This window comes from Charadrius vociferus, unplaced genomic scaffold (assembly GCF_000708025.1).
Source record: "Charadrius vociferus isolate BGI_N301 unplaced genomic scaffold, ASM70802v2 scaffold158, whole genome shotgun sequence".
NCBI classification, from domain to species: Eukaryota; Metazoa; Chordata; class Aves; order Charadriiformes; family Charadriidae; genus Charadrius; species Charadrius vociferus.
The window spans coordinates 5,418,173-5,441,237 of NW_009661372.1; positions in this window are offsets into that span (position 1 = coordinate 5,418,173).

Consider the following 23,065-nt stretch of genomic DNA (forward strand, 5'->3'; position numbering starts at 1 on the left):
TTTATCATCTAATTCTTAGTGTATGTTTTTATTCTAGTCTGTTTGATTTCTTTTGCAACACTTGTATTCTTTGATTCCTTTGCAAGTAGTCATTTCAAGGAACAAATATTGCTCCATCACCACTGAAAGAAAAGAAAGAAAAACCTGTTGCTACTGGTTACCCAATTCCTAAATCCAAGCCATTATATTTCCTTGGGTATGACTTATTTTTGTTTTCTGAACATAATCCTGGATTTGGAGTCTTTTTAATGAATAAATAGAAGACCTCTCCTTTGCAGCAAGTATTGTATTTAACCAGCTGTGTTTCAGGATTTAATGTGCCAGGATTTATTATGACCTATTCCAAAGTTGGTTGGGATTGTATGAAATACAAAGTTTGCATTTAAAAAAAGCTGTTCATAGTGATCTGATGTTCAGGAATAACTTGAATGCTTTAAAATATCAGCAATCATTCTGTTCAAGATGCATTCATTAGTAAGAAAATGTTAAGAAAACATTTGCCACTGTTCCACACAACATCCTGATCTCTAAATTGAAGAGACATGGATTTGACCAATGGAGTACTCGGTGGATAAGGAACTAGCTGGATGGCTGCACTCAATGAATTGTGGTCAATGGCTCCACGTCCAAGTGGTGAGCAGTGACAAGTGGTGTTCCTCAGAGGTTGGTACTGGGACCGGAACTATTTAACATTTTTGTCGGCAACACGAATGTTGGGATTGAGTGCACCCTCAGCAAGTTTGCTGACGACACCAAGCTCTGTGGAGCAGTTGATACGCTGGAGGGAAGGGATACCATCAAGAGGGACCTGGACAGGCTTGAGAGGTGGATCTGGACAGGCTTGAGAGGTGGGCCTGTGCAAACCTCATGAAGTTGAACAACGCCAAGTGCAAGGCCCTGCATGTGGGCCAGGACAATCCCAAAAACAAATACATGCTGGGCAGAGAATGGATTGAGAGCAGCCCTGAGGAGAGGGACTTGGGGGTGTTGGTGGATGAGAAGCTCAGCATGAGCCAGCAATGTGAGCTCATAGCCCAGAAGGCCAACTGTATCCTGGGCTGCATCTAAAGAAGCGTGGCCAGCAGGGTGAGGGACATGATTCTGCCCCTCTACTCTGCTCTTGTGAGACCCCACCTGGAATATTACCTCCAGCTCTGGTGCCCTCAACATAAGAAGGGCATGAACCTGTTGGAGCAGGTCCGGAGGAGGGCGACAAAGGTGATCAGAGGGCTGGAGCACCTCTCCTATGAGGACAGGCTGAGAGAGTTGGGGTTGTTCAGCCCGGAGAAGAGAAGGCTCCAAGGAGACCTCATAGCAGCTTTCCAGTATCTGAAGAGCACCTACAAGAAAGCTGGAGAGGGACCTTTTAGAAGAGCGTGTAGTGATAGGGCAAAGGGTAATGGCTTCAACCTGGGAGAGGGGAGATTTAGATTAGGTACTAGGAAGAAATTTTTCACTCTGTGGGTGGTGAGGCACTGGACCAGGTTGCCCAGAGAAGTTGTGGCCCTCCCATGCCTGGAAGTGCTCAAGGACAGATTGGGTGGGGCTTTGAGCAACCTGGTCTAGTTGGAGGTGTCCCTGCTCATGGCTGAGCAGTTGGAACTAGGTTATCTTTAAGTTCCCTTCCAACCTAAACCATTCATGATTCTATGATTCTATTATCACCAAAATGAGAGTTTCTTTTCAGTGTCTCTTTGAAAACAGTAAATCTTTTAAATTAAACTCTGAAAACCACATTTCTCAAAAAACTTCCTATACTGTCAGCTATCTTTGGGAATTTCTTTTGCTATTGAATACATTATTTAGCTACCATTATATTAGTGTTGAACAAGTAAATGAATAAAAAATAATTGTACGATATATATGAGAAATACATAAACTTGTTCTTGCGGAAACTAGAAGCAGATAAACTCTTTTCACCTGTATTTACCGTTGACTGCACTGAAATATTGCCGTTAATTGTCATCTTGATCACATGCACACCAACACACATTGCACTCTTTCATTTACTGAAGCAATCTAATATTCAAGTGTATGTATAAATAAAAGATAGCCTTCTACTTGGAACCAGAATTTAGACTGGCAATTCCTTCCTCTTCATGCAGCCCAGCAATGTCTGTAGCATGGGAGTGCCAGCCCTTCTTGCCTTGAGTCAGTTGTGTGGGAAGGGTGCTGAAAGCTCTGTCCTGAGGAATAAACTGGGCAGAGTGCATGAGTGAATTACTCATTCCTGTGGGCACAAAGATTCCCATGAAAGACTACAGCTTCTTGAAAACCTTCCCTTGGTACTCCTCCTGTGCACTCCCCCTTACATAGCGTAATGACATGAAAGCCACCATCTAATCCTAATTACACAGGCTGAGTCACTGCAACCACACGATCCTACCCACGGCTTTCATGTCTTCCCTCCCAGTTCTCCCTGCCTGTGACTTGCTTGAAGTACATGACAAGCACCTTTGGACAAAGACTGCCTGCTGTTCTGCATTATTTCACTACCTAGTGCAATATGGTTCAGCCTCGGTTTGCGGTGCAGGTCAGCACCTGGACGCTACTGCTAAACTAAAGAGAGAATATCGATTATAGGTGAAGGAGTTTCCATATAAGAAGTCTAGCAAAAGAATATGCTGCTGCCAACATGACTGCATTAGATTGCAGGGTATGTGGTCTGACACTGGTCAAATTATAAACTGTTTTATTGGAAAATATGATTTGGCTAACAAACTGATGAGGGATCAATATACATCTGCATACTTCTCTGATGATTTGTACATAACTTTATATTTAGTGAGTATTCTCTTGATTCTAAAACATTAAGACCATCCTGAACAAAATTATTTTTGTCACTAAATCTTTCTCCTTGAACAGAAAGGAGAAACCTTCAGGAAAAGTATTTATTTAATCTAATTTAATCTAAGGGTTAATCAGGAATAGCATCACACCTTTTCATCCCTGGTGATCTCTCACTGAAATGGAAGGGCAACAGAAGCTTGAGCTGGCTGTAGCGCAAAGGACCAAGTTTCCAAATCTGGATTTCCAGAGTGCAGTCTAAGAGAAAAGGACTTGTTTAGATATCACTTGTCAGAGGGTATAAGAAAGTCAGCCTAGAAGCCAAGACTGGGGAAAAAGAAGCAGAAGACCCTGGAAGATCACTAAGAGACTTTCACAGGAGAGGCAGGAAAGGTCAGGCAGCATCTATTCAGACTCAGGAAGCTTGGAAGCTGCTAAGGTCCCAAGATTTGGGACCAGAAAGGCTACTTGACAGATATTCTTGGTGGGAAGGCCAGCTGGAAGAGTGACAAGACTATTCAGTTCATTTTTTTCATCAGAACTTATAATGAATCTTTATTAATGATTATTCAGTCCAAAAATCCTGGAAAAGATCAGGTGACTGTAGGGCAGCTAGGGAAAAATGTAGGCACTCAAGTCCAAAACTGCCCTTCTATACACCCTCCTCTGTGGTCTTTAACTGCTGTAGCTACTGTAGTCTGCCACCTTGGAGTTCTCCCCCTCCTAACAGTTTGCCTGTATACAGGTCCACAGGAACCTCAGATTTGTCAGGGCAGAGGAACTTGGTGCCCAACTTGTACCTACAACTGTTTTGGATTTTTGAACGAACCAGTCTGCCTAAGCCTCCTCAGATCCTGCTCCCAAGGATGCTGAAGAACACACTTCTCCTGCACAGACCAGTGCGCAAACATGATAACCTTAGATGGAGAGAGCAACATACAGGAGAGCTGCCCCATTGTAGTTTCTAGACACAGCTGGCCAGAAATTCAATCTGAACAAAGACAAAAGTGGACACTCCTTGACTGAGATATTGCAGTCACTGATGAGAAATTGTTTGGAAATGCCTAAAATTCAAGTGACTGCATAAGAACATTCATTTAGAGCCTGATATCTCTAACTGCAAAGGAAGAACAGGTTGTGAAGGCTTTTGATGTCATGAGTACTGTACTTCTGGACCCAGGAGGAACTAGCAGACTCTTAGGCTTTTTGTTAAAAGTGGTGAATTATTGGCACAATGTTAATCAGCTTCTTTTGGTTATCTGAACAAATGTGGCATTTAACACGCCAGCTAATATGTAATCAAGATATGGGTAAACCAAACCACCTAGTAACTGACTAATATGCAAACAAGTAGTATTTTTGAAGTCTCTGTTACCTCAGGTTTCCTGCCATATTCTCCAGCTGCTACTTAAATAATTTTGCTTGTGTTATTACCAAACTGCATATTTTAAAAAGTCATCATGCAAAAGCTGGCTGATTAAAAGCAAGTTACTCATCAAACTCATTACAGCTTTCATGAGTATCTGTCTCATAGCTGCCGGAAGAGTTATTTTGCTATAGTGGCATTTTCATTAAATCTCCTATTTTAGTTTCTGTTTATCAAGACTCATTTCTCCAAGTTGTCTTAAAAATGTATCCAGCATTCTTTTGATTTTGCCAACCCATTTACTTGAGTGAGGAGGTCTGGCCTAAAAACTGTGCTCAAGACCATCAACTTGTCCCTTTAAAACTTGTATTTAATTTCTCAGTTCCTCCTGCACAGAGTTGCATTCTTTCTGATCAATGAAACCTCCCTATGTACCTGCTGTACCTATCCACTTATTTCTTAAGCAAAACTCCATTCAATCTGTTCCTGCTTATATTTGTATGTTCTAATGTCTTCAGAGCAAGCTGCATTTGATGCTTCCTTAGTTGGGTTGTTACTGTTTTTTTTCAGCTCATAAATTACAGAACTGTTAAGATAATTCCACAAACTTTTATTGGAGTGCATTAATTTTCCTTCTGTTGAATTCAGGCTTTTGCTTGACTACAGAGCTGAAGCAGTGCCAGTGACATTACAGCAATGATACATTTAAGCTCCCAGTTCTGTTTTCAGCTTCTTTTCCTCATCATCTTCAGACAAATTCTCATGGGTTTCCTGCTTATACAGTGGGGGAAAGGCATCATCATTTTTGGCTATGAGGGTTATTAAAAATGTTCTAAATTGTCTTTTCTTGTTTGTTTCTTTGCTTCTGTGGCAACATTTTTAATCTCAAAAAAAAGGAAAAAAAAAAAAGTGCTTTGGTGTAAGAATGTTCTTTGTTTCCAGGCAACTCCAGCTAAGTGGCTTGAAAAAGTGTCAAAGTTCACTTACTCACCTGACGAGAAATATGAATTAGCTTGTTTTTTCTATTACAAGTGCTTAGCTGAATTACTTAGACTAGATGGGTTCTTGGACATGTCTTGGAGGCAACATCAGAATTTCAGAAGACACCGATTTTATCTCATGACAAGGGCTTCACCATCAGTGTGGGCAACACTTGCATTGAGGACTACCTTCTTTCATTTGCGTTCACATTCTATTTCTGAGGACTTCTGGCATAAACTGTGCTATTACAGTTTAGAAGTAGCTATATTTATGTGACTGCCATCTAGGCCACCAGTGGTGAGAGGACGATGAGAGTTTGTAGATGTTGATTGTAGACAAACTTATGGTTTGTTGTCAGCTAGAGGAGACTGTAACCCTTAGTGCTGAAAATCTGATAGCTCTGAGACAGAAAGCTGTAGCAGTGGCATAAGCATAAAGGGAAAAGGAAAATAATAGAAAGCATACCTTGGAAGATCTGGATGCTGAAACTGCTTTTTTTCTGGAAAGACTAAAATTTTTAAACAAGACAGTGAAAGCAATCACACCTATGGTTGCTCTATGAAAGACAAGAACAATTTGCTTTCAGTTGCTTTCTTATTATAGCCCTTTCTGTAGCCAGCCCTAGGTGAAAGAAGCAGTAACAGGAAGCTAGAGCACAACCACTGTTGGTTTGTGAAGCCAACGTTCAGAATTTTCATGCTTATTCTTTGGGATGAAATACAGCACACATCTCTGTATCATCCCTGCCATGTGAACCATGGAAGATTCAATCCAGTTTGGGCACTTTGGGTTTTGAAGGGTTTTGAAACCTCAGGTGCAAACAACACTTCCCTTTTTCCTGAGAATTTACCATCAATGACGTGCATGAACAGAAAATTGCCTTGCTACAGCTCCAGAATAAATTCTTCTTGGTATCGGTAATGAGGTATTTTTAGACTTTTATAGCATCTATAGAATTAAACGTGTATCAACTCAAATTGGAAGCCTTGTGTTTTGAATAAAAATGCAATAATCTTTCCAGAGAAGAACGTCACAATGGTGTCAAAACTTTATCAAACACTGAGATGTGTAGTGTGTTCATTATCAATGTTATCAAGATTGGAGACCCTATAAGTGATCACAACAAATTAAAATGTTACTTACCATTTAACTTGTTATAAAATTCTTTGAGCAACAGATAAGAGGCTTGTCAGCAAACAAGCTTAATCTGTATTTTAGCATAGCGCTGAGACAGGCTTTTTGAAGTGAGCTGTAGCTACAACTTCAATAATGTTGTTCCACTGTCTTTTTAAACTTTTCTAAACAAGCAATTTTTCTGTAAACCTAAACCCATCTTAAGAATCTGTGAGGGATTGTTTTCAACTGCAAAATAACATTGTGTACTCCTGATGAAATCGACTGTGAGTCCAGCAGTAAAACAACCATCTTCCAAGAAGCAGGCCTAGACACAACAAAAGCCCTGATAGCAACTAGGGAAATATTTTCACTCCCAAATACTTTCAAGATTATTAGGAAAAGCAGTCAGCACCTAATGTCCCTGTCGGAACTAGAAATCCATTGTTATGAAGGGAATCCACCTTTCCACTTAAAACAACACTGTGGATACAAGTGATGCAATGACATTTTGAGTTTTGTAAGCAAGCTAACAAGAAGCTAAGAAAATCCATCTGACACTACCGCATAGCTGGTTACATCTGGGATCCCTGGCAGCCAGACCTCAAAAGAAACAAAGGCAAAGAGAGAGCTCCTTTAGGTTACTTTTGTCTTTCTTTATAAAAAAGAAAGTGCTTTCATTCTTTGTATATTGGGTTTCCCTTACATATGGCAAACCTGTTCCTCAGTTCTTGTCTACTTCCAGCAGACTGTGGGACACAGTGAAACTGCTAGAATAGCGCTCAAGTGGGGGCAAGAATAAATAGACATGCAAAACTGTGCTATTTCCTTTCAACTCTGAATGCTGAGTCCCCAGTCATGCAATATTCTCTATCACGGAGACCATGGTCACTACAGACATGCTGGGAGAGCTACTGTGGCAAGGTAAGAAAATAGCAATACAAACAATAAGTAGCTCTAGCAAGGACAAAGTACACTCTCTCCATTCAATTGAGTCCAAACAAAGGCAGTGGTGTCAGGAACATCAAAAGTGATTTCGAATTTCTGCCACCAATAATTTCTTGCATTATTTGTCATACCTACCTTCTGATGACTTAACAAAAATAATACAATATGAAAATAGTGTCCAACTTCTAGTCTTTTGGTCGCAGACCTGGCTCCTGTCATCACAAGATACATTTATCATCTCTAGGGAACTGGTTATGGCTTCTCATTGACCCTGGCTGTGATCCCAGACCATAATATATTGGAAATATATTCCATTGAGCATAATGCAACAAAATCAAAACTGATGGAAGAGAGAAGACAGTTGGCCATTATATCCAGTAATAAAGTTACAGACTTTGTTAAAGCTCTAGCAAGTACGAAATGCAACATCCTGTTTTCTTTGCAGCAAAAATGACTGTGATTCATTTACGCTGATGTTTCATTTTCAGTTTGATATTTTCTATTCACTTCCTTTTGAAAATAATGGTTGTGTAGGGTAGTGTGTCCAGTTGTTTCATGGAATTAGTAATCAGAAATAGCCCTTGACAGAGAGGTTTTGCAACAACTGCAGTATGCTTGATCAATAAATAGGGGTAGGCTTAAAAGAGATGAAGGAAGAATTTCCACAGCAGCTGAATACATACTAGACTACTCATTTTTGAAACAAAAATGGCTCTGATTTTCTCATACAAATAAATGTAAATGTATTTACTTAACTGTCCCCTAAAATGATTTTTCAGATTCAAAACCTCAACTCAGACAAACATAGACAATACAGTAATCATAGAGTGAAATAATCAAGCTACTCATTCTGGGAAAAACAGGAGAGAGAGAGACTGTGAAAGAGATTCTTATGGTCATTTATATTTTTAATACTTTGGAGGTGTACAAACAGGTATCTAATGAAATACATTAGATCCTCTGGATGATAAAAACAACTATTGTTATCTGGCAGAAGATAGAAAAAATAGATACGCTTAAAGAGCTATTCTGCTCCGGAAATTGGTAATAGGGGACCCTTCACTGTCAATCTGTTCTTATGTAATGCAAAAAAAGAATACATTGTCAGTTATTAAAGTGAACTAGAACCATTCAGGACAGGTATGCCAGAGAATGCAGCTACTTCAGTTAGACTCAGTTAGAAATTTGGAGAATTTCCGAGTAATTTCTGCAAAAACTTTTAAGGCTTCTTTCTTTTGCTTTCCTTTTTTTTTTTTTTTTTTTTTTTTTGGTTGGATTTGTGTGTGTGTGTGTGTGCGCAGTCAACCTACATCTATATAAAATGTAATAATTGCTGCCCATACAGGGAACAAAGAATCCCAGATTCAAACTCGGGGCTCCTGTTCTTCACTGAAATACGGTTACCAAGCATCAGACTAATTTCATCATGTCTCAGTTTGCTCTTTCTTGCCGTTATGCTGTTTTTATGCCTTTACTAAGATTGATCTCTTCAATCAAAGCATGCAACTCATGAAACATTTTTAGTCAATAGAGCTCCAGTGTGAAGAAAATGTGGATGCTTTTCTCTAGCTTGATCTTTCCATATGGGTCCCCAAATGCAGGTAACCTGCTGCTCAGAAGGAAATGATACCCAATGTCCCAGAACAGTAAAATAAACAAAACTCTTTTTTTGTCTGACAGGCGTATACCAAAATCTCTCCCATTCACAACTTCCTCATCATCTTTTTTACAGTGGCACTGGGACCATTTTATATAGAATGAATTTTGTCTGTGACTTAGAACTGCTTCTGGATTTAAATCTATCCAGATAGGTCCAACAAGCTGCTGTGCCTATGGGTGTGCTGTGTTTACATGGGAAGTGCTGGTTCAGGGACGGCTATAAGCATATGCAAAAAAAAAAAAAAAAGACAACAAAAAGTGCATGGGGAAGGTGAATGACCAGGGCCCTGCTACATGATCTGTGCCGCAGCTCTGGAAGGGTTTGGCCACCTACTGCCGATGTGCAGGAGTGATGCTGCAGACCCTGTGGTGACCACCAAGCCAAGGCCAAGACAGTGATCGGGTCTCCCACTCCCAACCTGTGTCCTCCACAGAGACTTGCTCTGGCCCACAGTCAGCTGGCAAAACTCATTTTCACCTACACTGCTCAGAAGTCTTATTTTTTGCCTTAATTTAACCCAGAATTTGTGTACAGGAGCACAGGAGATTTGGGAGGATCTATCTGCTGTCCTTAACTAAGCTGAGTTAGACTGAAGTAGTGTGAAAGTGATTGTCTTTAGCTGTATTTAGGTGGCATCACTTTCACCTACAGAAACCCTTGGGGTCTCTGAGCTACAGGAAAAAAGCAGCAAGAAGTATATTTAGATATTAAATAACAGCTCTCAAGTGACTTTGTAAGTGAAAAAAGTGAGACTGAAAAATGAAAAGAAAGGAGATAAAATGATTGTAAAAAAAATTACTTGGAATAGTAGTATTCCAGAAAAAGAGTGTTTTTTTTCTAGCTGGCTCTTGTGATTTTTAACATTAGTCTCACAATACTTTGTATTTTCCTTACAGTTCCAGTTTCTGGGCTTGAGGTAACACTTTTTTTCATAAAGCACCTTGTAAGGAAGTAGATATAGAGGGTGCATGAATGAATTACATACATGAGGTTTAGAAACCGTCTGTTATTGTATTTACAGCCTGAAAAAGATAACACTGTGGAAGAGAATTTTGTTTTCTCAGGGAATCCAAATCTTCTGTTTTCAAGTCAAAACTGAGATACAGCATTTCTTTTTTATTGTTACCAAAGGAAAAGTTGCTATCTGTGTTTAGGGACACACTTAGAAAGCACCAACTAGTGAGAATAATGGAAAACTCTTTGAGTTCTCTTGACCGAACAAAGCTCTAAAGCCAGCTTATCTGCCTAGACCTCCTGTGCATATTTCATTCACACAGGAAGTACAATCACACATAAAATTAATTTTACCATTGAAAAATACAAAAAGAGTGATTTTAGCTCAGTTTATATTTCCTTGTTCCTTCTATGAGATATTTAACAAGTAATTCTGGGGCGCAGTCATTCTGGGGGTATTCCCAACAGAGGTCAGTGCAATGGCACCCTAAGTGTTACTGTTTTTTGTTTAGGGGCTTTTGTTGTTAAACAGCAAAAATCACATAAATTTGTTTGTTATGGACTGTGTAACATTAGGATTTTGCCTTGCAGTCAAAGCATCACAGTAACTGTGAGCTGAAGTGATGTGCCTTCTTAAATAAAAAAAATTGTTGGCAGATTGCTGTGGTCTTAAGTAGAGGCTAAAAAGGAATTACAGTATCTCTTGTTACAATGATATCAAAGACAGCAAAAAAAAGGGAACAGTTCTTCTAAAGGACACTCTTTAAATCAGTGTTTGTAAAGTTTTTTTGTAAAGTTTGTAAAGTGTGTAAAGACAGTATTTCTCTTTCTTTGTGCTGCCTGATGTTTTTTAGCAAGATGTCACTCTTTTGCCATAGTACCACCTGGACAACATGAGACATGGTTTAAGAGATCAATTTAATTAATTTACTACTTTATGTACTGCTTATCAGTGCCTTACTTTAAAATACTCATGCATCAGTAAGCAATATGCTAGTATGATTTTCAGAAATGAACGCTGTAATGCATACACTTCACATGTGATTCAGTTCAGAGCCATGTTTCCTTTCCACATTAGCAGGTACTTAATAAGTGAAAAGAATCTTCTATTCTTTTACTGAACCAGATGTTGTTATAACTCTCTATGGCTTCATGAATAAGCATTCAGGTTTTCACTAAAAAGGTTCTAATTATTCCATCTGCACTTACACTTATATAACCTTCATTTGTAATTAAAATCTATTTTTGTCCTAATTGTGGACTTGATTTTCTTAACTGGTGATATCAACGCAAATGCCATTTTATGCACTCATAGCCACATGTTGTTAGAACTATACATGCATACATGACTAAGCACTCATAACCACAAATCAGCAGCAGTTAATTTTGCTATGTTATTTTTTCTTATTATAACTTCAGGACAAGCTTATGCAAATATCTGTGAATCCATTTTCTATATTCTGATAGGATATTTGCAATTGCTAGCTTTCAAGATTCACCGGACACTATCGGACACACATTTTGATGTAAATTCAGAAAAAAAAAATTCATGGTGGGAAAAAAAGTATACCACATATATTGAACCATATTTTCTGTGTCCCTTCAAAAATGTAGAATATAATTTTGAAAACACAGAATGTTCAGAATGTTAATTAACCAGTTAACAAGTCTTACCCAAAAGTTTAATCATTTCAGCTCATCCATTGCTTGACAAGATGATGTTTAGAGGGGCTAACATCTGAACATAGAACGGGCCACTTGGCCAGTGCATTTAAATTTCCTTGGTTACAGTGTTGAATAGCATCCAGAGGGACCTGGACAGGCTTGAGAGGTGGGCCTGTGCAAACCTCATGAAGTTGAACAAGGCCAAGTGCAAGGCCCTGCATGTGGGCCAGGACAATCCCAAAAACAAATACATGCTGGGCAGAGAATGGATTGAGAGCAGCCCTGAGGAGAGGGACTTGGGGGTGTTGGTGGATGAGAAGCTCAGCATGAGCCAGCAATGTGAGCTCATAGCCCAGAAGGCCAACTGTATCCTGGGCTGCATCTAAAGAAGCGTGGCCAGCAGGGTGAGGGACATGATTCTGCCCCTCTACTCTGCTCTTGTGAGACCCCACCTGGAATATTACCTCCAGCTCTGGTGCCCTCAACATAAGAAGGGCATGAACCTGTTGGAGCAGGTCCGGAGGAGGGCGACAAAGGTGATCAGAGGGCTGGAGCACCTCTCCTATGAGGACAGGCTGAGAGAGTTGGGGTTGTTCAGCCCGGAGAAGAGAAGGCTCCAAGGAGACCTCATAGCAGCTTTCCAGTATCTGAAGAGCACCTACAAGAAAGCTGGAGAGGGACCTTTTAGAAGAGCGTGTAGTGATAGGGCAAAGGGTAATGGCTTCAACCTGGGAGAGGGTAGATTTAGATTAGGTACTAGGAAGAAATTTTTCACTCTGTGGGTGGTGAGGCACTGGACCAGGTTGCCCAGAGAAGTTGTGGACCTCCCATGCCTGGAAGTGCTCAAGGACAGATTGGGTGGGGCTTTGAGCAACCTGGTCTAGTTGGAGGTGTCCCTGCTCATGGCTGAGCAGTTGGAACTAGGTTATCTTTAAGTTCCCTTCCAACCTAAACCATTCATGATTCTATGATTCTATACATGGGGCTTAATGTTATCAAGTACTTTGATGGACTGGGTCAAGTGTCTGATGATAATGCTAGTAATTAATGTGTTGTAGATCTGGGACAAAAATTATTTGGAAAGAACATAGGCTTGTCAAAATTTCCTGCTGTCATGCACAGCTGCACAGCCATAGCTGATTTATCAACTTGCCCTTTGGTCCATGGCAAAGTCTGACACACATTTGTTTTTCACCCTTTCGGTGAAGAAATTTTTCCTAATATCCAATCTAATCCTACCCTAGTCCAACTTGAGGCCATTTCCTCTTTTCCTGTCACTTGTTACTTGGGAGGAGACACTGACCTTGCTACACCCTCCTTTCAGGTAGTTGTAGAGAGCAGTAAGGTCCCCCCTCCGCCTCCTCTTCTCCAGGCTAAACAACCCCAGTTCCCTCAGCTGCTCCTCATAAGACTTGTGCTCAAGACCCCTCACCAGTTTCATTGCCCTTCTCTGGACACACTACAGCACCTCAATGTCTTGTAGTGAGGGGCCGAAAACTGAACACAGTACTCGAGGTGGGGCCTCACCAATGCCAAGTACAAAGGGATAATCACTTCCCCAATCCTGCTGGCCACACCATTCCTCATACAAGCCAGGATGCTATTGGCCTTCTTGATCATCCTGATGCACCTGGTGGTCCACAGCAGCTGAGAAAGATCATTCTCTTGAGCCAGTTTTTATCTCAACCATGTTACTAATGCTCACCACTGTTGAGTAAACTTCACAACTGACTGCCTGGTAGACCTCCACTGCTGCTAGCATAGCAGTTGACTCTCCAACCGCAAAATGACAAGCTAGGAGCATGTACTTATTTGGGTTGCCTGGCTTTGGAAAGCAGTAATAAACTGTGCCTGGAAGACTTACTTCTCTCATTTGCTCATCTGGGCACTGAAGGACCCGGGTGAGATTTTCATATGTAAATTTTTCATCTATTGTTCATAGATTCAGGTGTTTAGAGAGTATGATTTTCTCCCCACTCTGCCTCCAAAGATCTAGTTATACTGATTATATTAATCCATGCCATTCTGAAATGAGGATGTGGCTGTGCTCTACATCTTGGGGACCAGCCTTACAAGCCATACCACAGCATGCGGCTTCCTTGGCATGACAGCAGCCACTGTGTCTGAGTGGGCAGTGGGTGGCCAGGTCATTCGTGGGAGTCCAGATCAGGTCCCCTCTGCACTTTAGTCATACATTCAGACAAAGCTGATAGGTTGCCCTTTTAAAGAAAAGGTTGACTGATGTAATCAATGACTAATGCAACTGACTTTGGATTCCAAACTGAGATGAGTTGGGCAGCAGCTATAAAACAGTAAGTCATCCATGCTTCTTGTGTCAGGGTTTAAGATGAAAAAAACACCTTCCCACAAAGTTTTCTTGACTGATATTGATCATTGGAGGCATCCTGAGGTCATTGATGAAGAGACTAATAGTTTCCCACTTGTTTCAAAACAATGTCGCTTTGCTCAGGCTGCAGGGAAATCCATTATTTGTTAGTAAAGTAGCTCCAAGCTGATAAAAGTGTAACCCTACAGCTCTTGCAAGGAGTGACTGAATGTGCCAGTATTATGACTCTCTTTCTGGAAGGCAGATAAAGGAGTAATCCTGAAAGTTTTGCTGCTCATGGAAGATGTAACGTGAGCATCTTTTCCAAGCTGTGTTGCTGAAACATTCTGTTGCAATGCTGTGTGCTGGTCCATGCTTTTTGGTCCCTGTTTACCTCAGAGCATGACCCATGACTCAGCTCTGGAAGATCTATTTTTAGAGAAAAACTGAAAGAGATCTAGCAGCAAACTTTTCACAAATGAAAAAGTTTTCAAGTAGCCCAGTTCTGTGCAGCCAAGGAAAAACATCTAAAAGATATATGGCATAAGCCACTGTCTTATCCATATAAGTATGGATAAGAGGCTTCCAGAGAAAACAAAAGTAAACAGGAGGTATCTAATTAAAAAATAAACCAAATATGTTTGAAAAGCCCCCCCCTCCCCCCCAGCTACTCTAGCACATTAGTACAGATGCAGACATTAAGAAACTTCTAAAAAATACAAATGCAGTCATACCTTTGAACTGATGACCAGAAAAATGAAATAAAAACTTTAGAGCTCTCAGGAGAACAGTAATTAGTTGCTAGTTTCTTTGCTTTTTTTAGAGATCTGCATATTTTGGTATTCTGATACACTGTGTCTTTGCTTCCTGACAGTTCTTTTTGTTTTTCAAACTGAAGACATTTTTGAAAATACTGCAATATTCAATAAAAGTACTATCGAGAGTTTACAACATTGCGTTTGGAACAAGTACTTTTGAGAAAACAGGAATAAAAGAAAGAAACAAACCTACGTATTAATTTTTGGAGGGATCTTTGTCCTGAGGCTGCGCTGTGTCTGTACCCAGATATAAAGCTGACAGCCCAGAAACGAGAAGTACAATTTGAAATTTTTGGAAACACATGGAATTTTTCAGCTTCTCTTTCAAAAGTGTGCTCTGCTTCTCAAGTAATTAAAACACTTCAGAGGGGAAAAATAAACAGAGTTGAGAATAGAGCGAAAATCTCACTGGGAAAAAAATGATCATTGTATCACTCTTTTTTCAACAGTGCTCTGTAATCCTTTCATCAAGTTCTTTGTAATATCAGCCAACATTCTGATTTTATTTTTAGACTGGACTTACAAAAGCTATACAGTTTAAGGCAAAAATAAATATGTAGCAAACGATATTCAGTCTCCCATTCCTGCACCATTGCTGTGAGTGGGTATGTATACACTTGGGTTCACATTTTTCTCTTCTGTGAATGTGTCCTCACAGCCACATATCTAGTGGCAGCAAGCAGTGCAGTGCTAGGGTAGGATGTGAGTTATTGAGGCATTGAGGTGCCTCCTAGTCCTATTTTTCTGGATTTGTATGACTTTTATGGCTCTGCAGCACTTTGCCTCCTAGGATGGTGGCCAGGTCTAAGTAAGCTTGTTCCTTGTCCTGTTTCAAGCAGACAGTGATGAGGAGTACCCTTGTCCTAGTCTAGGTTGTAGATGAATCAGAGCACCACCCCAGACTGCTTGGGCTAAGTCCCCTGCTACAGCTTGGATGAGTCTTTCTTCTGGCAAAACAGAAGGTTTGTTTGGCTAAATCACAGGATACAGATGATGGCTTGTGCGACAGAGTCATCTTGGCAAATCATTCCATCCAAGTGGGTCAGGAATTCAAATTGCTGCATTGTGTCCAGAAAAAAGCAAGCCTTGGCTGTCTTCTGAGATGGGGCCAGGCAGTCAGTGAGTCCCTTTCTGTTCATTAGCTCCTACCATTTTGCTTATCTTGAGGACATGGTTTAAACATCAAACTAATTTTTGTTTGCCTGTTTTTATTTAATTGCCTGTTTTTATTTAATCTCTTGCATTTTTTTCTTTCCAGTATAAATGTTATGTACTAAACCTGAATTACTATGTTTTCCTGGGAGACGTTTAGGCTACTTCTGCCATCAGAAGCAGCCATCCACTTAGTTTTCATGGCTTCCTGCACTATGAACTTTCAGTTGTATCTTCTTCATCCAGCTCTGTCATACCCTCTTCTCTTGAATTTAAGTCTTACTAGAGGGTGCTGACAACCAAATGGTATAATTAAGCTGCAGATTATTAGAGGACAAACAGAAGTCAAACATGCATTTTTACATTTTGTCTGCCACACTAACCAGCAAAAACGAAGCCTAGAATAACAAACCAATTAAATGGTTACCACAGGGCAGCTACTTTACCTTATTTCAAGCTTAGGCACATTTGCTCATGTTAGACATATGTCCAGCTGAGGCTTTTTGTGTCCACACAGCACACAAAGCCAAAGGTGGTTCAATAATACCAAGAGGGAAGGATCATTGCAGAATCTCTTTTGTCCTCTTCAAATTGTGGCTAAGGGTTAAAGCTACCTTCCCTTGTAAAGGGGAAATAACCAGCTTCACCTACACCAGTCCTCAGTGTTGGGGCTCTGGGGGAGCAGAATATGGAACAACTGACAAGGTGACATTTCCAGCCCTCTCTGTTAAAGTGCAGGGTCGCTTTGTGGCTGATATTTTGGTCTACAGGAGGGATAAGAGTCTGTAGCCTTTCTGCAGGTGTTGCTCATGATATTTGAAACATTGCAATTGGATAAAGGTAGTTTAGTGGCTCCTCTCTTGGTTAACTCCTCCTGTGTTACTGTGTGAATATTGGGATGAAGTGTTCACACCAGCATGCTGGCTGTCCAGTTACAGATGACTTCTGTTTTCCTTCTCCAGCATTAAACGTGGCATTAGGAGGCTCAGAAGAACTTGGAAGCTCTGTTCAGACAGTGTAGGAACTTCAGCTGATCCTAAAATGTATACCTTAATCTCCCCATTGCAACCAGCTCCTCATTTGTTAATATCTTCAACAGCTATTCTTCCAGGCCGAGAGTGTACCTCTAAATACCCTGCTGAAGGTAGCTGTAACTTCTAATCAGGCCTATTTTACTGGCAGTAAAGGCAGATGTGTGCACGTCTGGCTCTGAGCCCATCAGCCATCATAGGCAATCACTGGTGGAAGGTTAGGTCTTTACTGTCTCTTACCTAGAAACGCATGGCCACATAGTTGGGTTTTTTGGGGGGCAATCTATTTGTATGGCTGTAGCATGCTTCAGAATAAGACCACACGTGTTATTATGGTACCTGTGTTTTTCTTTTACCTATCTTGTATGTTTGAAGCAAACAGCGTCATATTACTCCCATCACCTCGGAGTACCTTCAGAGCTTTGTGAAGCTGAGTCAAATCCCGTCATGCTGCTATCTGGTAGGATCCAATTTTGCAACGTATCAGCAGAAAAACACCAATGCCTGTTCAGCTGCCCTGCTCAGTGTGTTGAGGAGGCAGAGCCAAGGTTTTACCCTGACCTTACACAACTGCTTTTGTGGGGAAAACAAGTGATAAGCATACAGTGCGTATTTCTTTTCAGATCCCTTAACCCAGCCTGTAGTAATTCAGGGCTTTAAATGTGATTCTTGTTTCTCTTGGCAAATAGTCCAGTCGTATCTAATTACTTAATTATACATATTGGCTGGCTAGTGATTAGGTGCATAAGATTGGTGGGGCAATAACACTGCTAATGGCTGGGATGCGGTAAAATATTAATTTGACTCGGAAGACCTGAAGTGAGAGGGCTGTGACACGACCTGACAGAGCCATGAAATGGTAAAATGACAGTTTTACTGATGGGAACTAAATGAGCAGTGTTACAGTAATTCTTTTTCATTATGAGCAATAAACCAGATTTTAAATGGATGACCATAACTCAGTTCATTCAACCCGCTCAGGCTTGAATGTCCAACATTTCCAGTGTTGCACATGGCATAACCTGAACGTAAAGGATGTGTTTCAAGCCTCAGTAGACTTGACTTTCTTCAGTACATGTAAGATTACTTTTTTTAGCTCAGTTTCAGTGTTTCTATTGTCAACAGTATATTCATCAGCCTTGCTGTGGAGTAAATCAATTTGGGTCTAAAACAAATGGTGTCCGTCATATTGCTTGAGACAAGCTGGTCTTAGCAAGCACTAACAGTAAGGAAAGAAAGTAATTTTCTTCCGTGTGAGAATTCACTGACAACATGTTCCACACTGGCAGAGGAAGATCAATGCTAAGAATGGCCAGTCAAAAAATCATCATTCTTTCTCAGAAACTGACTTTCCACAAAATATTAAGCTGAAAGATTTTACTGTTAGCAAGGTATTTTCTGCTCAAATGTTTCTGGTTTTGAAGCTCAAATACAAAAAGCCAAAAAAACCAAACCCACAAAACCTGAGCAAAATTTTTCATTTTGAATGGTTTCATCAAAATAAAAAACTCCAGGAAATGCTGACTAAATTAAAACATTTGCACAATCTATTCTCTCAACATTCCCCCTGCTCCCATCATTTGATGGATGCTATTGACTAGCTCTGCTTCTGAGGAGCTTTTTGAGCACAGAGAAGGGGAAAAGAGAAAAGAGAAAAGAGGAAGGAATATAAGCATTCGTTCCAGATACATAGTAGTTATATACTGTGATTTGTAAACCTTCTTTCATATTCATTTTATGTAAAACTTTAGCTTGCATTTTCTCTAGCTGCAGAGAAAAAGCAAAATAAGCCTTAGGCACCAGGGACGCAGAACAAAGGTATTCCTAGGGCACAGGCTTTCATTCAGCAGGACACTGAAGCCTGTCTGTGGGAGATACATGTCTTGTCCACAAAATGTAAAAACCTGAAAGTTCTCTAAATGTTGCATTTGGAGGTGAAAATACTAGTAAAGGTAAAGGAGCTTTAACACTTACAGTTTTCAGGAACTTTGCTGGGGTGCCTCCTCTTTTGGAGATCACTCTCTGGGAAAAATCTACCATGCATACTGCTGTACAATCTGCTAAGAGCAGATTACCTCTCCTTACCTATTCTAAGAGAGTCTCTAAATATTAATTTTACATTTAGATTGATAGGATTTTTTTTCCCACTATCAGAAATGTAAATCCCAATCAAAGAATTGCTTCTCAGCCTGCTACTGGGGGGAGAAATTTAGACTGTCCACGTGGTGCCTCCATCACGCAGAAAAAACAATGCTGAGTGACCTGTGTACCAGTTGACTTGTGGTGAAACAACAGAGGGTGGACACCCTATGTTTCAGCCATGGTGTCACACACTGGTGGAGGCACCGTTGAGACTGGAATATGGTTCAGACAGACGATAACCGAGTACCCAGGAAAGGCTTGTTTGCCAAGGTTAAGAATGGAGTAGCAATTGCCCCAAAAAACTCTTACGGGTGTCCTAGTGGATACCTTGCTTTAATATTGCTGCCTGGACAGTTCCTTGGAGAGGCAAGAAAATGCCAAAATGAGCTATTTTTGTTCAGCAACAATTACAGAATGAAAACTACTCAGGTTGAAGGATGCCTCAATATCAGGACACTAATCAGCTAATAAGCTAACGTGTATAGTAACCATTGCTCAGTGTAGGCAAGCAAAGGTGCTTATTTTACATAGCCTGGATGGTCACCTCACATCCACTATGCATGGCTTGCTCATACCCTCTACAGCACACTCATCCTCAAAACTGAGATTCACCATAGCAACAGAGAGGTTCCACCAGGATTTGCCATGACCAAAGGGCTACTGACTACTTCTGTTCTTTACGGTTGATATTCCCCCTACTTGATTGCCAGTATGAGCAGGGAAGATAACACAATGAAGCCCAGGATTCAGGTTAGCCAAGAGATAGACAAGAAGAAATAATGCAAGAGATGAAGGTTTAGGATGCATGGTACTTTAATTAAGATTGATTTTCTTCATAAAGGTTATTACAACAGCAATATAGTTGGCCTTGATCCACGAGTACAGCTTGTGGGCTGTTAGAGAGCAATGCTGGAGCTTCTGACTTAAAGTTTATTTCAGGTTTAGCTGCTTGAAAAAGGGATATAGGGTGAGAGTGGGGGTCTAGCACCAGGGCAAGAAGTTCTCAGGTTCAAAGGCATCAAGGAAGAGAGAGAACTTCTCAGCAACCTTTCTAATTTGTATTGGATGTGACGTTCATGGTATGAAATAATCCTGTTGGCCAGCTTGGGTCAAGTGCTCAGGTCTTGCTCCTCTTCATTCCTGCACCTGGCTAACTCGAAAACACTGAGACTGGCTATAAAGTAAATATCTTCACAAATTCAGATACCAGACTCTTCTAAAAGTGCAGTTTTCCCCTGCATTAGAAGATAAATTAGTCCTGCGTTACTCAAACCGGGACAATGGAGCTAGTTATGAATTTCTGTTCTTACAGAGTATAGGGCACTAAACAAAATCAAAGGAACATTTTAAATGTTTATTAGCAAGTTAAGAAAGTTGATCTAGAGCAATCCCACATGCCTATGACAATCATCTGCCTCTATTCCATGCCAAAGTCAGAAGGGCTGTCTACTTAGACTTTCTGTATACTCAGAGAAATGCCATATGCACTTCTGCAAAGATTTGCTTACGTGTCTCCATTGACTGTGGACCAGTGGCTGATCTCAATAGCTGGAGATGAGTATGCTCTTGATTTAAAAAAAAATGTTAGAGGTAAAACACATCTGCGTCAAATGAGGCATGGTAACATTCATCCTAGAAACTCAATCTATGAAGAATGCTTTTTGTTACTAGATTCAGAATTTGATCTCATTAAAATTATGGACATCATTGATACTACATGAAAACGACAGGAAGTATGATCAGTTGGCGTGGAAGACATTGCTTGTTTTGGAACAGGCTGTACTCGGTGTTCTCCTTTGAATAACTGGACATTACTTCAGCTTTCTTTTTCATTCTTATGTCAGGCTCTAGATGACTAACCCTGCTCCATGGTCAGGCACTGTATCAGAACCACCCCCCACCCCCCCCCCGGCCTTTATTTCACATTGTTGCTGAATTGGTTCATGTCCAAAGAATTAAAATTGGGTGACTCTAGAGTCAAGTGAGGAGAGCTGGTAGTGATTCATGCAGCTGATAAAATTCGATTTCCCGAGTCTGGAGAGAGACTCAACTGGACTCAGATCCATTAGATGAGTCAAAGGGAGTGGAATCCAAAATGCTATTTCTTAACTGAATTTATTGTTTATGGAAAAATAGTGCACCTTAAGCTCTAGAGACTAGGTAAGCAATGCAAACTCCCTTGTATGAGATGAATAGATTTCTGTCTTTCTGTCTGCACTTTCTCTGTCTGCACTATTCTCAGTGCAATATGTAGACAATGGATGTAAATATGAGGGTAATATTAAATTTGTTCACCCATTCTGTGAATGAGTTGGTCACTGACCTAAAAGACCTTCCCCTGACTTTTTCCATGGTTCCATTAAAATGTGTTTAAGAAACCTTGTCAGGGCTGTTGCCAAGACTTTGTTTGAAATAATGTTTTCAGTGTACCAGGATGAATCTCACTCTGGTCGTGTAGACTAAGGCATTCCTCAGTCAGGATTCTTCTGAATGTGTCTGGTTCTTCAGCTTTTTATTCTGCATCTGTGTAGCTCAAGGTGCAGTGGGTTGTAGTAACCAAGCAGAGCTTAGCATGAATCATGGTAGCAAGGCTCTGGTCCAAGAGGAAATGACACAGTTTTTTTGGCTCAAAGATGGAAGGAGACATTTCTTACAACTGTTGTTATTGATGTGTTCATGTGCAGTAGCTAGCCTAACATACGCATGCTCTCTACTGGCACATAAACTAGATAAAAGGCAAGTTTAGTTTCCTGGATAGCTCCCTGACATTTCTTCTCTACATGCCAGCACCAGTTCTGGCCTGTTTGAGTCAAGCTTGAGGCAGCTGCTTGATATGTGCGTGCAGTCAGTCTCGTACTGGGGTGATGATTCTGACTGGGTCTGCTGGAAGAAGCTGTTATTATTGCTGATGCTATTGCAGCCTAATGCTGAATTCCTGGTAGAGTGCACCATGTTATGAAGTGCCCAGTGGATGATGCATTGATCTAACTTATGGGACTGAAGTAAGTCCTTCAGTTTGAGTAAACATGTATCACAAATAATTTACCTTTTTTCGGTGCAAGAGAGATCTCACTCTTTTCTTCACTGCAAATGTGGAATTGCTAAATTATATACTGAGCTCCTGCACAGAGACTGTTGGATATGGAGAGTTCTGGGAACTGAACTTAACGGTGGGAAAGAAAAATGATGTGCTGGAATTTTACCTGGGATAGGAGTTAAAAGAGTGCTTGTTGCGATTTTATAGATTTGAAGAACTTGATTCCATGTACATGAAACCACAGTCCGTTGTAATATGCCACAGCATGATGAGCTTTTTTCTTGTAATTGTTACCTGCTGTAAATATTTTAGTGCAAACATTCTGAATAGTTCAGAAACACTGATGACTTTAGGCAGAAATTAGACTTATTCTTATCCTTGGGGAAAAAGACAGAATTGGTATGATCCACTTTCATAAACTGTGGTTGCCATTGCATTTCAAGAGACGCTTCTAGCAAACTCAAGCCAGCCAACAACTCTGTGAGGAAAAGAGACAGCTAATACTGCAGCTGCTCTCTGACTTGGTGTACTTGTTCCCATTTACTTCCCCCACAGTATGATTCCTGGATGGCACATCACACATGTGATGGTTTTACCTGGCATGGAGCTATTTTTCTTCATAGTAGTTAGTACAGGGTTATGTTTTGGATTTGTGCTGGAAACAGTGTTGATAACACAGGGATGTCTTAGTTATTGCTGAGCAGTGCTTATACAGAGCCAAGGCCTTTTCTGCTTCTCACACCACCCCACCAGTGAGCAGGCTGGGGGTGTACAAGAAGCTGGGAGGGGACACAGCCAGGACAGCTGACCCCAACTGACCAAAGGGATATTCCACACCATATGATGTCATGCGCAGCATATAGAGCTGGGGGAAGAAGAAGGAAAGGGGGTGTTTGGGGTTATAGCATTCGTCTTCCCAAGCAATGTGTGATGGAGCCCTGCTTTCCTGGAGATGGCTCAACACCTGCCTGCCAATGGGAAGAAGCGAATGAATTCCTCGTTTTGCTTTGCTTGTGTGCGCTGCTTTTACTTTATCTATTAAACTCTCTTTATTTCAACCCATGAGTTTTCTCTTTTACTCTTCC